A 13,571-nucleotide genomic window follows, 5' to 3' on the forward strand; every position below is an offset into this window, starting at 1 on the left:
CTTGGATTGAACAAAATTTTTTTTTAATGGCTTCTTCTTGAGAGTATTTATAGAGAACAAAGTGTCAAGCCAAGGCACTTAGATTTAACAAACACATAACAAGGAAAGAAACTTACACTTCAGTGTTGTTTCTGGAATAATTTTTTTAAGATTTCTTGCCATGTTTAAAAGGGGGTTGAATTTGACAACACAATTCCAGTCAGGTTATTCAAATTTCACTTGAAAAACTTGCAGTGGTTTTAAGCACGTTTTTGAGTCTTTTCAGGATGCAAGAAAAACTTGATCTGTAGCGTTGGTTAGGGATATTTTTTCTTTCCCTGTCTGCTGATGCACACAGCATCTTCTGTATTGCTTGAAAAAATGAGTATAAACACATTTTTATATATATGTGTGTGTGTGAAAACATTCAACTCCGTTGCACTGTACATAGTGGTTTTTATATAAAGATTATAGATGCTGACTCTGAAAAGTCTGGCTTTAAGCAGACCACAACAGTATAGGGTCTGATTGCTGTGGAGGCATGGAACTACAGTCTGGCAAATGATTAAGAGACAACGAGTTAGTACCTAGGTGTGCAGATGTGCTATACCAGTCCTGTTAGATTTGATAATTGCTTATGCAAAAAGGAGTTAGCGTTAATTAAGAGATAATGGTTTAAACATTCACAGCCAGAAATGGTCTAAATAATTTTTTATTGGATTCTTTTCTCCAGCCTCCTCTCAGTTGTTCTCTCTAGCCATTTTATTTCAAATCCTTCATTGTTATAAAAATTAGTATTTTATAGGCATTATCATCTGAAGCAGATACCATAGGTCCATCAGATGTGGCTAGTGCTTCAGAAGAAATCTTCAGTCTGCAAGTCCCTAGTAGAATAGTAGCAGAGTGGAAGTTGGAATTCAGCTGAAGATTTCTTACTGTGTTTTATATGTGCCCCCCCCCCCCCCCCCCCCAAATCTAAATTAAGTTTCTTTCCCTGGTTTGTGTGTAGTTTTATACGTGAAAACTAGGCTAAGACAACCATCTCTGTTAGAGAGTTAAATGAAACAAATTGGCACTAGAACAACAGAATGAGGCAAATAATGCATGATCAATAAAGGATCTTAAGGTATAAAGGTTATTTCACTAGAACACAGACCACACTAATTTTTTTCAAGCCTGAAAACCAAAAAAACTGCTACTCATAGGAATAACTTGCTTTATGCTGTTCAGTTCTCGGTGTCATTGAGTGGATGCTGTTTTACCCCAGTGCCTTCAACATAAATATAAAATGGGCCTAAGTTGGAGAACTGTTGGATTCAGATTTCGATAGGCAATTGTTGCATATTTAAAAGGTAGTTGGAATTACGGCTAAAATATTTTCAGTACAGGCTGAGGGCATATATATTGGCAACAGTGCAGGCCCAATGCAGAGAAAGCCTGGTAACGCAGGAAACAAAACTGGGTAAATGTACGATGTGAAGAGAAGGTATGGAAGGTGAGGACAGGCTGCCCATATTATAGTGAAGTGAAAAGGCATTGCTGTCAATTCATGCAGTCTAGTGTAAAACCAGCTGGCTTCAAAAATCATCTGCAATAAGATAACTGATAAATTGTGATTTTAAGTGTCCAGGTTAGCCTGTCAAAGAATAGCATTTCAGAGGTAGCCTTAGGAAGAGCAATTCCGAGTGTAGACAGCTGAGCTTTTGCAGGTGTGTATAGAACAGTTCACAAGTCAGTGTTTGCGATTGTTTAGCCTGTGCCCATAAATTGTGAGTTACCCTTCTCCGTAGTTAATGCTGCAGTAGCTTCGGTCTCCTGTGTTATTGAGGAGCAAGCACTCGGTCTTCTGCAGGGAGAGTTCAAAGTTGTCAGCTTTTTTTGTATTGCAGTGAGGTGACGTGTGGTTCGTTTCATGTGAATCAGTTGTGGGGGAAAGAGTTAACTAGCTTGCAGGTGAGCAGCAGTAACTGCTGTAACTATTTCTAGAGCAGCTGTTTGTCTCAGGTTAGAAGAGGTGACAAATGTAATCTTTACAGTGAGGTGCCAGAAACGAAACAGTGAATTTGATAGGACAGCTCTGCGTAAAGTAATACTTGAGAATTTTTTTAAGGATGTCTGGTAAACATCCCTGTTTGTCCAAAATAGCTGCTTTTTTTTTTTGTCTGTCCATTGGAAACGTTGGTGAGAATTCAGTATCGTCTTCAAACAGTGAAGATTTTTAGTTTGTGAGGGGAGGAAGCTTCATCAGGAGACTAACAATGTTGATCAGAAGGTGTTGTTTTTCAACAGCTGCTAACTGATCTTTGATCTGGGGTTGTACCTGATTGACTCCGGGAGAGTAGGCTGCTCTCTTTGAATGACTGCGCTTGAGATGGGTTCCCCTTCAGGAGCTTCAAGCAGAAGTACTCAAGCTCTGTACTTAAGAATCCTAGGCTTTGCAAATCATCTAGGTAATTCTGGTTTTTGCCTCAACGTCATTCATCTTTGTATTAACTGTATGTTGTCCCATCACGGACTTAACGTGCAGAGTATGATCAGTTGCTTAGAAGACAGTGATACGGCTTTGTCCCCATGGGAGGGATGCTGGCTGGAGAGCTGGGCGGCTGGTTTTGCTCCAGCTGCTTTGGCACACTAGGGTTGTGGCGACAGAATTTGGAAGTGCCTTTACCTTTATCCAGGATGGGAATTTTGACTCGAGTTTAGTCTCCCAGATGTGATGTCACGGTTCATTAGAGAGAATGCACAAATTAAGCTGTTTTCCTGTGTTCTTGAAGAGCTGCCTAACTGGTGCTGTTCTTATCTTAGAAAATATTGATAGACACTGAATATGATAGTTTAATATATGCTGAGGAAAAGAGAAGCCTATGCTTGTTTCTAAATCAAGCCTGTTGGGTTTTTTTTTTCCCTCTGGCCAGGTAAGCCTCAGCACTTCTTATCTCACAGTATTTGATGTAAGTCTAGAAAGAAACAGTGTTTGTACAGTCTTAAGTCCTGTCTCTTTTTTTTTTAAGGGAATTTTCTGGAACACTTCTTATTGAACATGCAACTCAGATCCTCCTGGCATCTAAGCGAGGAACTGCAGTTTGCAACCTTATGTGCAGAGCTTAGTGTGAGTCTATAACCCCTTCCTCCTGACAAATTTGTGAAGGTAAATGGTGAAGACGTATCATAGCTCTGGCAAAGACCCCTGTTCAGTAGGAAGCTGTTAATTCTTTGGGGAAGGATACTCTTGCTAAAACAAGATTTACAGATTCTTTGCCATGGTATTAATCCTGCTCTGACAGTGAATGCAGAAAACTTAATTAATTCACAGGTATCTTAGAAATTGAAGGATCTATTCAATATAACCATTATTTTATTCTTTTTCCTATTGCAAGGTTTGGAATGCTCTTATTGGAGTAAGAGGTCCAGATGTCCTTAAGGTACTAGGGTTTGTGTCTGTACTCAGAAGAGCATTGAGGAGAGTATCACTGTTAGTGACTGTCGGAGTTCTCAGGTAACAAACTTAGTGGAGAACAAGACAACTTCTGGAAGATGGCACCGATATATCCTTTTACAGAATGGATTAGTTCTGGCTGAAGAATTGAATTTAGTATTTGGGACTGAGTGTTGTTCAATCTCTATGTCCATGAGAAGTCCCTTAAAGTCTTGCATCTCTTCAGCGTATCTATCTGGTCTGATTGACATATGTGCCTTGACAAACTTAGAAGTAACAGATTTTACCGGTTTTGTTTGTGTGTTTTGCTCAGCTTTTGTATACCTGTGTTCTTCCACTCCACCCTTTCTTCAGTTTTTCTCCTTACTGTGGAGCCCAGCGAGGATTTCATCCCTTAAAGTTTCAGGAGACTTCTATTAGCACCCACAGTGCTGACCTCTGAGAGGTTTGGGATTTTTTTTGAAAGGCCAGAGGACAAACCATATAGAAATACATTAGCCACTTGAATTGAAATAGGTTCAAGAGATGCATGATGTTTGGGGAAGGCTTTCTTGCTTCAGTGATGCTATAATGAGTAGAAAATCTTACCACAGAAGCTTATAAAGGCAGTGTGCCATTAACGTGTATTAAGCCACTGTGTGATTCTGCAAGTCTCCTGTTACATGGGGTAGAAATAAACAGAAGCCCCCCCCAAGAGAATGAACGTGGCCTTGCATAAGCTTATTTTGCAAACTATTATGGTATTTTTTAATGTAGTATTAACGCTATAAAATCTTTGGGATACAATCATTTCTATATAGTTGGGGTGCTTAATACAGTTAGCTTTGCATAAATAGTGAAGGGTTTTTCGTACACTCAGAAGATGGAAGTTTTACATTGGGAGGTAGTAGTGCTATAAAAAGGAGGACACAGTTTCTCATGATTTGCCTACAAAGAGAAGTTAACTGAAATGTGTAAGCCAAAGCATACCGTTAAGTATGTACAACATATATTAGTGTAAGCCTCCTTTGACCCCGATTTTTGTAGTATAAAAATCCTTTGGTTTGGGAGTTCATGGTTTGCTTGGGAATGAGTTCTAAGCTCAGTAACGAAGCTGCCATGGGACAAGTGCGGATAGCGAGTATAACCAGCGTAAGAGGTAGAACTTGTGTAAATGAATCATGACCCCCTGTGTCTATTGTTGACTGTACTAACTGTTTTTAATGGTTTTTATAGTTGGAGTTGTATTTCATGAGGATATCTCCAAGTCTTGTTTACATAATGATTTATGTTTCCTGAGAATCCATTCCAAATTCATTGAAAGCTGCACTTCAAGGCATCGTCACACAATCAAAAGCAATTGAATTAGAGCAGAGGTAGGTAGGTGGCTCTTACTTGATTTAGCTAGGCTTTTTTCCACTCCTACTTCATATGTGCTGCATTTCACACTCAGAATTACTGTTTCAGTGCAAAGGATGTGAATTTTCATAGCCTTAACTTTTTATTTATAAATTGGGAAAGAAGACACATTCTGTTTGGATTAACCATAAATGATAGAGAAAATTCAAGCTTTAAGAAAATGCAGGTAACCCTGAAGCGTATTTTTGCATATAATATTCTTTCTGATACTGATACGACTGATGTAGGAAAATATTGCAACTTTTCAGAATGAAAACATGAGAAGACAGGCTTGTGGAAAGCCATTGACCAGTTACCTTGAAACTTTTGGATGTAAAACTATTTCCTTGAAACAGCTTGCTTTTTTTTAACGTGGCTGACTTGGCATCTTACTGGCCACACATGCATTATGCTGTGCTTTACAGGGGGGGAAAAAAGGAAGATGAAAAGAGAAGTTGCCATTTGCTGCTTAACTGAAGCTAGAACATCTCTGGTTCACAGGGCAGCAGACCGATACAGAAATAGGTTGTAGTTGACCAATCAGCCCTCCTAACCTTGTTTTCCTTCCCACAGCCACCCTGCAATGTTTGTCACCACCCTGTAGAGACCTGAACTTCTTTTTGCCTGTTTCTCCCACATACACCTACCCTGCTAGATAGGGCTGCCTTTTGCTGCCTTCCCTGGTCTCGTGGGGAATCTCTTTCATGTAACTTAGCCAGGCAGTGCCTGGGGACTCTGAGTGCCTCAGAATTACGAACCAGTATTTTATGCAGTTGCTAGGGCATGTAATGCCTCTTGAGGTGCAAAGCATGAAGAAAGGGGGAAGGGGGAACTTAGAAAAGAATCTTTTTACTCTGTCAACTGCTGCAGCGGTTCTAGTTGGGAGGAGATCTTGTAAAAATATGGAAAAAAAATGGATTAAGAAACTTTTTAGTTTAGGTAAGTATAGGTGAAACAACTGCCATGTATTAGGATTAGGAATCTAGAGTGCAGATACACGGGGACAGAGAGTGAAGGGGAAGAGCTCAATGTTGTCAGTCTCACTGAATTTTTAAAGAGAAGTTACCATGTAGTATATGCTGACGCATACATCATGAATAATTGAGGGTGTGGACAGTGGAGAGGGCAGCCAGCTGTACCTTCTGAGCCAGCTGCAGCTAACTGATAAGCTCTTCTAGAAGAGTTGTGCGAGGAGGAAGTAGCAGTAATCATAGCTTGTGGTTACAAGATTATGGGTCATTGCCGGGAAGCTGGAAGGGTAAACAGTGGATCAGCATCCTTGGTACTGAGAGAACACAACAAAACAGAAGAGGTCTTGAAAAATCTCCAAGTTCAAATTGCCACCAAGATGTTCACTAAACAACGAGTGACTCTTTCCAGTCACGCAGTGGCTTTCTCATGTCAGCGTTACGCTGTGCACTGTTAACTGTCAAAGCAGGAGATGGCCGAAGGAAGCCTCGTTGCACCCTTCTGTCCTCCAAGTAAACCTTCATGGCTGTGACCGGGTATGGAGGACTCCAAAGTGAATATTGAGGAAAATTGTTATTTGTCAACTTGCTAGGCATATTGAACTGCTTCATTAGACTGAATTGCCTAAATTTTTTTTTAAATACCTTTAAGTGTCTTTTTGGTGTGTTTCAAATTTCTCAGGGCATAGTTCGAGGCCTTTAAAACTATTTGTCAGTATGACCACTGCTGATAAACTCTATTCAAAAAATGCTGAGAGAATTAACATACTTAATAATAACATACTTAACTTTAACATGCTTAATAACCTTTTGGAGTTACGACAGCTTCCTGTGGTGAAGAAGCCCTTTTAACAGAGCGCCGTACCTTTGGAAATGATTGTTTGCTGAATGCTATTTATTTTGCTAGTATGGAAAAAGTGCCAAAAGCTTAGGTGGCTGCTCACTCTTGAACTCACTAATAATTAAAACTTCAAATACCTTTAGAATATTGCGGCACTGTTGTGAAATATTCTACAGACATCAATGCATGCTGCATATTTATATACAAAGGGTTAATGGAAGTTATAGTGTAGCTTTCCTCCTTTCAGTAGATCTATACCAGTTTAGACTAGCTGAAGGTCTTTGCACTTGCTGAAACAATCTTAGAGGATTCCCAGCAGTGATCTCTTGTGGTTTTTAGATCCTTTCTTACAGGCTGTCGTTGCTTTGTGCCTATCTGCAGCCCTAGTGGTGAGAAAGCAGAGCTCTTCCATGGAACTGTGACACTTGTAGCAGCTATCAAAGGTATAGGCAATAATTTGAGCACCAGATTATTTGGATCCACTGGGCTGAGACTTTAACTGTAAACAAAATCAGTGTGAGTAGTATCTTAATGAAGCCACTCCCTGAAGAGGTTGGGCCCTTCTTTCACCAAGGACTGAGCTGAAGAGACAAGGTTCCTAAGGGTCTTTATTACATTTCTAGCCATAAAACTACCGCCTGCCTTCCCTGCTTCCAGTGCAAGTATCAAAATAGTAAAATTTTGACTAGTACCAAACCAAGAAATTTGTAGTTGGACAGCACGAGAGTATGACAGGACACAAAACTGAATGAAGCTGCATCAGGAGAAGTTCAGATTGGACATTAGGAAAAGCTTCTTCACCGAGAGGGTTGTGGGTCACTGAAACCGGCTCTCCAGGGAAGTGGTCACAACACCAAGCCTGTCAGAGTTCAAGGAGCATCTGGATGGCACTCTTAGTCGCAGGGATTAGTTTTAGTTAGTCCTGCAAGGAGCAGGGAGTTGGACTTGATGATCCTGATGGGTCCTTTCCAGCTTGAGATACTCTATGATCCTTCTAGTACTTACTCTCTCTGTTTGCTGCAGTAGTCTTTCCTTTTTGTTTCAATGAGAATCGAACACATCACACTTTTTTTTACAGATGGGTATGTATAAAGTAGCATTTTTAGTGCTGTTTATCTACTAAGTCATTTGGGAAAAAAAAAAAATAGAGCCCATATTGAAGTATGCCTGCTTGATGAATGTGCATGAGTCAATTTTTGTAACTCTTGCTCCTGAGACGTTTGTACCAGTGAGCGATGTGGCATGTAGCATCCTGGACTGCACGAGGATGCAGTTCCGTTACGTAAGGGGTTCACACTGGAATCGTTCAGACAAGTGAGGCTTTTTTTGGATGTAGGCAGGCTCTTGGCTTATGCTTAGGTTGCATAAGTGGGGCTTGAGTCGATGGAGTGGGGGCTTTATTGATTAAGAATTCTGGCAATCCTTGTAGGTGCTGAAATCATTAATCTTTCAAGAGGGGAAAAAAGTGTCTCTTGAGGACCCACAGTTTTCAGTAAAGTTATTTTGAATATTCCCTGGTGCTTGCATTAGGGTCACTTTTGCAGAAATGAATGGACAGAGTTTGTCCTAGTGCTGAAGCCAAGTGCATTACCCCCACTAAACGTTTGAGAAACAGAGGTCCTGACCTGCCCCAGCGGTTTGTCTGGAGTGACTGAGCTAGAGAAAGAAACGCAGCTCCCAGCTGTTTTGGCAACTCCAAATCCATGTAAGTTTACTCATCCAGTTTATCAGCTATAAATTTTTGTTGATGTTCTCATAATACTCACCTGGACAGAAAACATTCATTAAAACAGTAGGCTGGATATATGTTTCCTATTTAGCGTAATCTGTTTGGTATGTCCTGTACTCAGCTGGCAAAATGCCGAGAGAAGTACACAGCGTTAGTAAGACTCGGTGAAGCCTCTCCAACTTCCATCAGGGGAGAAACCATTTGTCACCTGTGATACCCACATTTTGAGGGATTTAATTTTAGGTGTTTAGGGATGAGTCATACATTGTATTGTGGTCACAGACGACTGTGTAGTTTTAGACCTTTAAGAAAGGCAAAGCAAGCTGTTTCATAATGTCTCCATATGTATTACTGATTTCCTGTAAGTGCCAGAGAATCAGTTTTGATTCTAGATATGCTTTAATTAAGTTTTAATGAGAGTTCACGGGGAGCTTGGACAGCACCATACCTAGCCTTAAGACAGTGACTTTGCTGCTCATGAGACAAAGGGTAAATGACAGTGGTCAGTGCTACATAATCTTATAAATAGATTAGAATTGCCTCAAAATTGTTTAAAAATTGAAGAGAGTAAAAGCCATGGGAATTCCACCTCCTGAAGAACTTGTCTTTAGAAATCCGGTCATGCTGGCTTTTAAGATCCGTATGCTTTTTGTGTCTGTGCTGTGGAAGGCGGTGACCTGAAACCTAAATCCTGTGGTTTGACCCATCTCAAAACAAGATGTTATGTAGAGGTATAAATACAGGCTTCTGCCCCTGCGTACCTGATGGAGTTTAAGGGTATACTCAAGGTATCGCCTGCCTTTCTGCTTATGCAATTTTAAAATTATTATTACCTATTTTTTGCTTTTTCTCCTCCATATAGCATTTGTCTGGAGCAGTAGCTTCCTTTCCACATACTTATTTTTAATTACTTGTGATTGTTAGTGTTGAGTAATTTTGTTTGCTAAGGAAATCCCCTTGCAATGACCTACAGACTTTACAATAATTATGAAAGAAACTTTAGGCCTACTACTTAGATTGTCATTTTGTATTTTGCTCACGATAACCGTACAACGCTCTCTTCTAGTGACGTATTAATAGTGTCCTCATCTAAAAGCAATGTTAATTTATTTCCTCATTTTATTTTACCATCCTTTTTGGACGGAATTCAAGATAAACACAGAATAATGCCTGAAATGTGTTCTTTCTGTCTGTCCTTTACAAATCCATAGCTGGAGGGCTCCCTGCACCATATTGCCTTTACACCAGCCCAGAGAGGAACTATTTTGCATAGCGGTTCTATGTTTATCAGAGGCAGTCATGAAACAGAGGGCAGGCATTATGTTGAGGAGCCGTAGGGCTTTCGTACAGATGTGCTGTACTGTCTGAAGGTATTAACAGTCACGCAAACACCAGTCCGGTTTTACACCAGTATTTATCCAACGTGCCTGCGTCGATACTGCTGCATCTATGCAAAACTCCCAAAAGCAGATGATCCTTCAGTTGTTTTGCATCACTGACAAATGGTCTGTGGCGGTGGTATCCGCAGTGGTGTACGGTTACCAAAAGAGATAGCAAGCCCCGATAGGGACTGCTGTGAACACAAGTCCTCTTTTGCTTCAGAGGTGGTAACCTTCAGCAGAAGAATGGTACAGGGTGGACAGGTGGGGGCAGTAATATCTTAAAGTACTGCAGCCAAATCTGTGAGAACCTGTTTGCTTAAAGCCTTTGCATGAACTCATTGAACGTGAATTTGAAAGAGAAAGCAGCAGCAGCCGCCTGTCGTGATGATAGAGATTGCACAGCAATTGGAAACAAAAGACTTCTGGATTAACACGGCAGAATTTGGGCAGCTTCAATGGAACTGCTCTGAATTTATTCTAATAGAGCCGAAGGCATGGTTTTTGCCTTCAGCTTTTTGTCTTTGTTGATAAAGAATATCCGCTTGCACTATTGTAAAGTAAGAACTGTAGTAACCTCCTAAATTTATGGCATTTCAGAAAGAAATTGAATATGGTACACAGTAAAAAAAAAGCCACACAAAAGATCTTGCTTTGTGTCTTAAGATTTTAGAAGATAAAACCACAGCCTTTAAGACTCTAGTATCTTTAAACAGTAAAAATGTCATTTGTTTAAAAATACCCTCAAACAAACAAAAAACAAACCCTAAAACTGGGACATGAAAATGAGACATGATTTAACTTAATTATAAGCCTTGAACAAGGAAACAGCATGTTCTCAGAATACTTAATTACAGCATTGTTTTTAGGTTGAGTTTTTTGTGTGTGTGTGTGTCGCTCCAGTCAGTCTTCAGCAGAAAGAATAAAAGGCAAAGAAAACACGGAAGTACAGTAAACATCTTGAAATGTAGTTTCCTTCTTACTGGGAAGCTACCACATGACTTGCTGAAAAAGATGTATTAAAAGCAAAAAAAAAAAAAAAAAAAGCCAGCTTGCAGTTGTTCTTTGGTAGCATTGAAACTTAATTCCCTGTAAATCTGCTTCTTGAGAAATAATATCTGACAAGACCTCTCAAGCAGCACTACAGTGTTTGAATGCTTTTAGTGTTGTATGAGTGAATTTAAGGAAAATACACTGAATTGTTTGATTGTCCTGAAAGCATTACTCATTGACAGATGAAGGCAGAAACAGAACAAGGTTTTCTACTCTTAATCTACAATGATTTGAACTGAGTCTGAACTTTTAAAGGTGAGGAGATATTAATTTTGACTGAATTCTACAACATGCGGAGCCAGTTGGGTTAACTCAGTCTTCTGTGATGATAGCCTTTTTTTGCCTGCTCACTAAAAGATGGCTGGGAGTTGAACTGAAAGGGGACCTGCATTTCGGTTAGTCAATATATTGACTGTGAGTTACTCAGTCTTAAAAAGACGCACACAGTAACTGTTGGAACGGCGAAATTTCTGCACAGACTTCTGCTGCCAAACAGTATGGGTCCATCCCATCCCTTTTTGAAGTTGGTAGCAGGGATTTTTTCAGAGTGACAAAAAGATCAGCTACTGTTTCTCTCCTTGGACCAGTATTTCTCAGAACTGTGCCCCTTGTGCTTTCACAGGTGAGAATATCACCTGTGCTTATATCATGTACTTTTTCTTTATGTGGTAGATGAATGGAAGGACTGACGTTTTTATGTTGTATTGAAACGAAGGGTTGTCAGCTGAAAAGGATTTGGATCAAAACCAACAAGGCATGTTCACCATGTTCAGTAATGTTTTAAAGGCATATCTAGGGTGGATTCTTACGGTGTGCTGAATTAGGTGTGTGAAAGCCAGGAGGTAAAACAACTCTGGTATCCCTGTTCTTGTCTGCAGTTCAGTCTTGCGCTCTATGCTGCATACCAGGAGCAGCAGCATGGTTTTGTGTCAGTCACACTTCTTATGTGATTTGGTGTACGAATTGTGTATATGTTGTTAAAGTAATTAACTCTTTAGCATCCCAAGGTGCTGTATGTATTCCTTCCTCCCTAATTTTACAGTCTATAATTATAGACAATAAGAAAACATAAGGACAGAAATGGAAAAACTAAATAAAGTCCTGCAAGTTAATTGGGGTTTCTTTGAATGCTCTTGGTTAGTTGCATTTCTATGCAGAATCATGTGTATGCACCTACATGTAGTTAGTAGTTTTCTTTCTTCGTATGCACAGTGACCTGACTCTTCTGTTAAAAGAAAAAAATAAATCATATAGTAACAGGAAGATACGCGACACTACTGGTAGCATTACTCCTTTAAAGGAATTTGCAAGATTTTCTGGTTTTTAAGCATATGTCACCTGCTCACTTAAGTGTATTCTGAGACAGCAAATTACCTGCCTGACCAAGATTCTGACCTCGTTCATAAATGAAGTAAAAATTACACAAATCCAAACAGAATATTTATTTCATCAACTATGCTTTAAGAATAAACAATAACACCCCAAAGCCCAACAAAAAAAACCCAAAACTCAAAACCCACCCCAAAAATGCTACAAACCATAAGCTAAGGTTGTGGAGTGGCCGCTGAAATGAGCGTTTTCGATTTCATGTTGAGCTGTGGGAGGAAATAAAGTCATTTGTATCTGAAGAAAAGCAAACCCAATGCTTTCTCATCTGCTCACAGCTGAGCAGGCATACAGGGAATCTAGGCTTGAAAGTTTCTTGGGTACCTTTCTGTTGTGTGCTGTCACAACCTTCGGAAGGCATGTGGGCTACTCACTCTTGCAATTGTGAGAGTCTCCGAAGTCTGAGCACTTTTCTATATCGTGAAATGAGATTCAGTGGATTGCACAACTGTTTTTCTACCTGCTGTACTGCTTCAGCTGGAGGAACAGCTAGGCAAGTGCAACCATGCCGTGGTGTGAAACATCTCCATTTCATGGTGATCTAGGCCCCTCTGCACCAGGGCTCAGTGGAAACAGCATGAAGTAGGGTGGCTGGCTACCCCTAAAAGAGAGCTCAGGCCAGATTGCCTTTCGCTCCTTCCACTGAGCCATTTAAGAACTTGTTGCTTTAATTCCTGGTTTTGGGCTGTGAATGAAGGGATTAAGCTGGTGAGGGCATGCAGGAAAACTACAGTGTGGTTTAGAAACCATACTTCAGGTTGTTTCTTTGGAGCTGACCCTTCTGCTCCTTTGCAGATGAACGTACTCCATTTTTATGAACAAAATCCACAGCAGCAGTGCTAGCACTGCTTTATGAGAAACCAGAGTAGTTCTTTATGAGATGTTCATGACGTTTGTTCCAGTTTTATACGCCTCTGTAATTTTATAGGGAAAAGGAGGTGGAAGTCTGAGGCCATATAAAATCTCATGACTTGAGGGAGCCAATACTGAAAGTACCTGTTGCAGTGTGGTCACAGCTCTTCCTCATTCCTCCCACTTCACTGCAGTTTCCTAGAGCTCTAAGTAAATTTGCTACAGCTGAAAGATTTGTAACCTTGTACTGCTCCTATTATCAATGTTCCACTCTGCCTCTTCTTGGAGAAAAAAAAAAAAACCCACACTTTTTTTTTTTATTCTTTCTTCTGCTCTTAATGTGTACGCCCTGCTCGGTAAGCCGTCCTGTCCTCACGTTGTGCCGACTTGCTGCAATAGCCGCTTGGACAGGGGGGTCGTGCAAGTGCCCATCGCCGCTGTAGCCGGGGAGGGGGCGGGAAAGCGGTCGCGTCCCCCTCGCTTGCTGCCGGGGACGTCCAACGCGGGCTGCGCTCAGCCGCCAGCGGCGGGGGAAAGCCGCTCTCCGGCTGACTGGAAGCCCTCCGAGGAG

This window comes from Platalea leucorodia (genome assembly GCF_965183815.1).
Source record: "Platalea leucorodia genome assembly, chromosome: 6".
NCBI lineage: Eukaryota > Metazoa > Chordata > Aves > Pelecaniformes > Threskiornithidae > Platalea > Platalea leucorodia.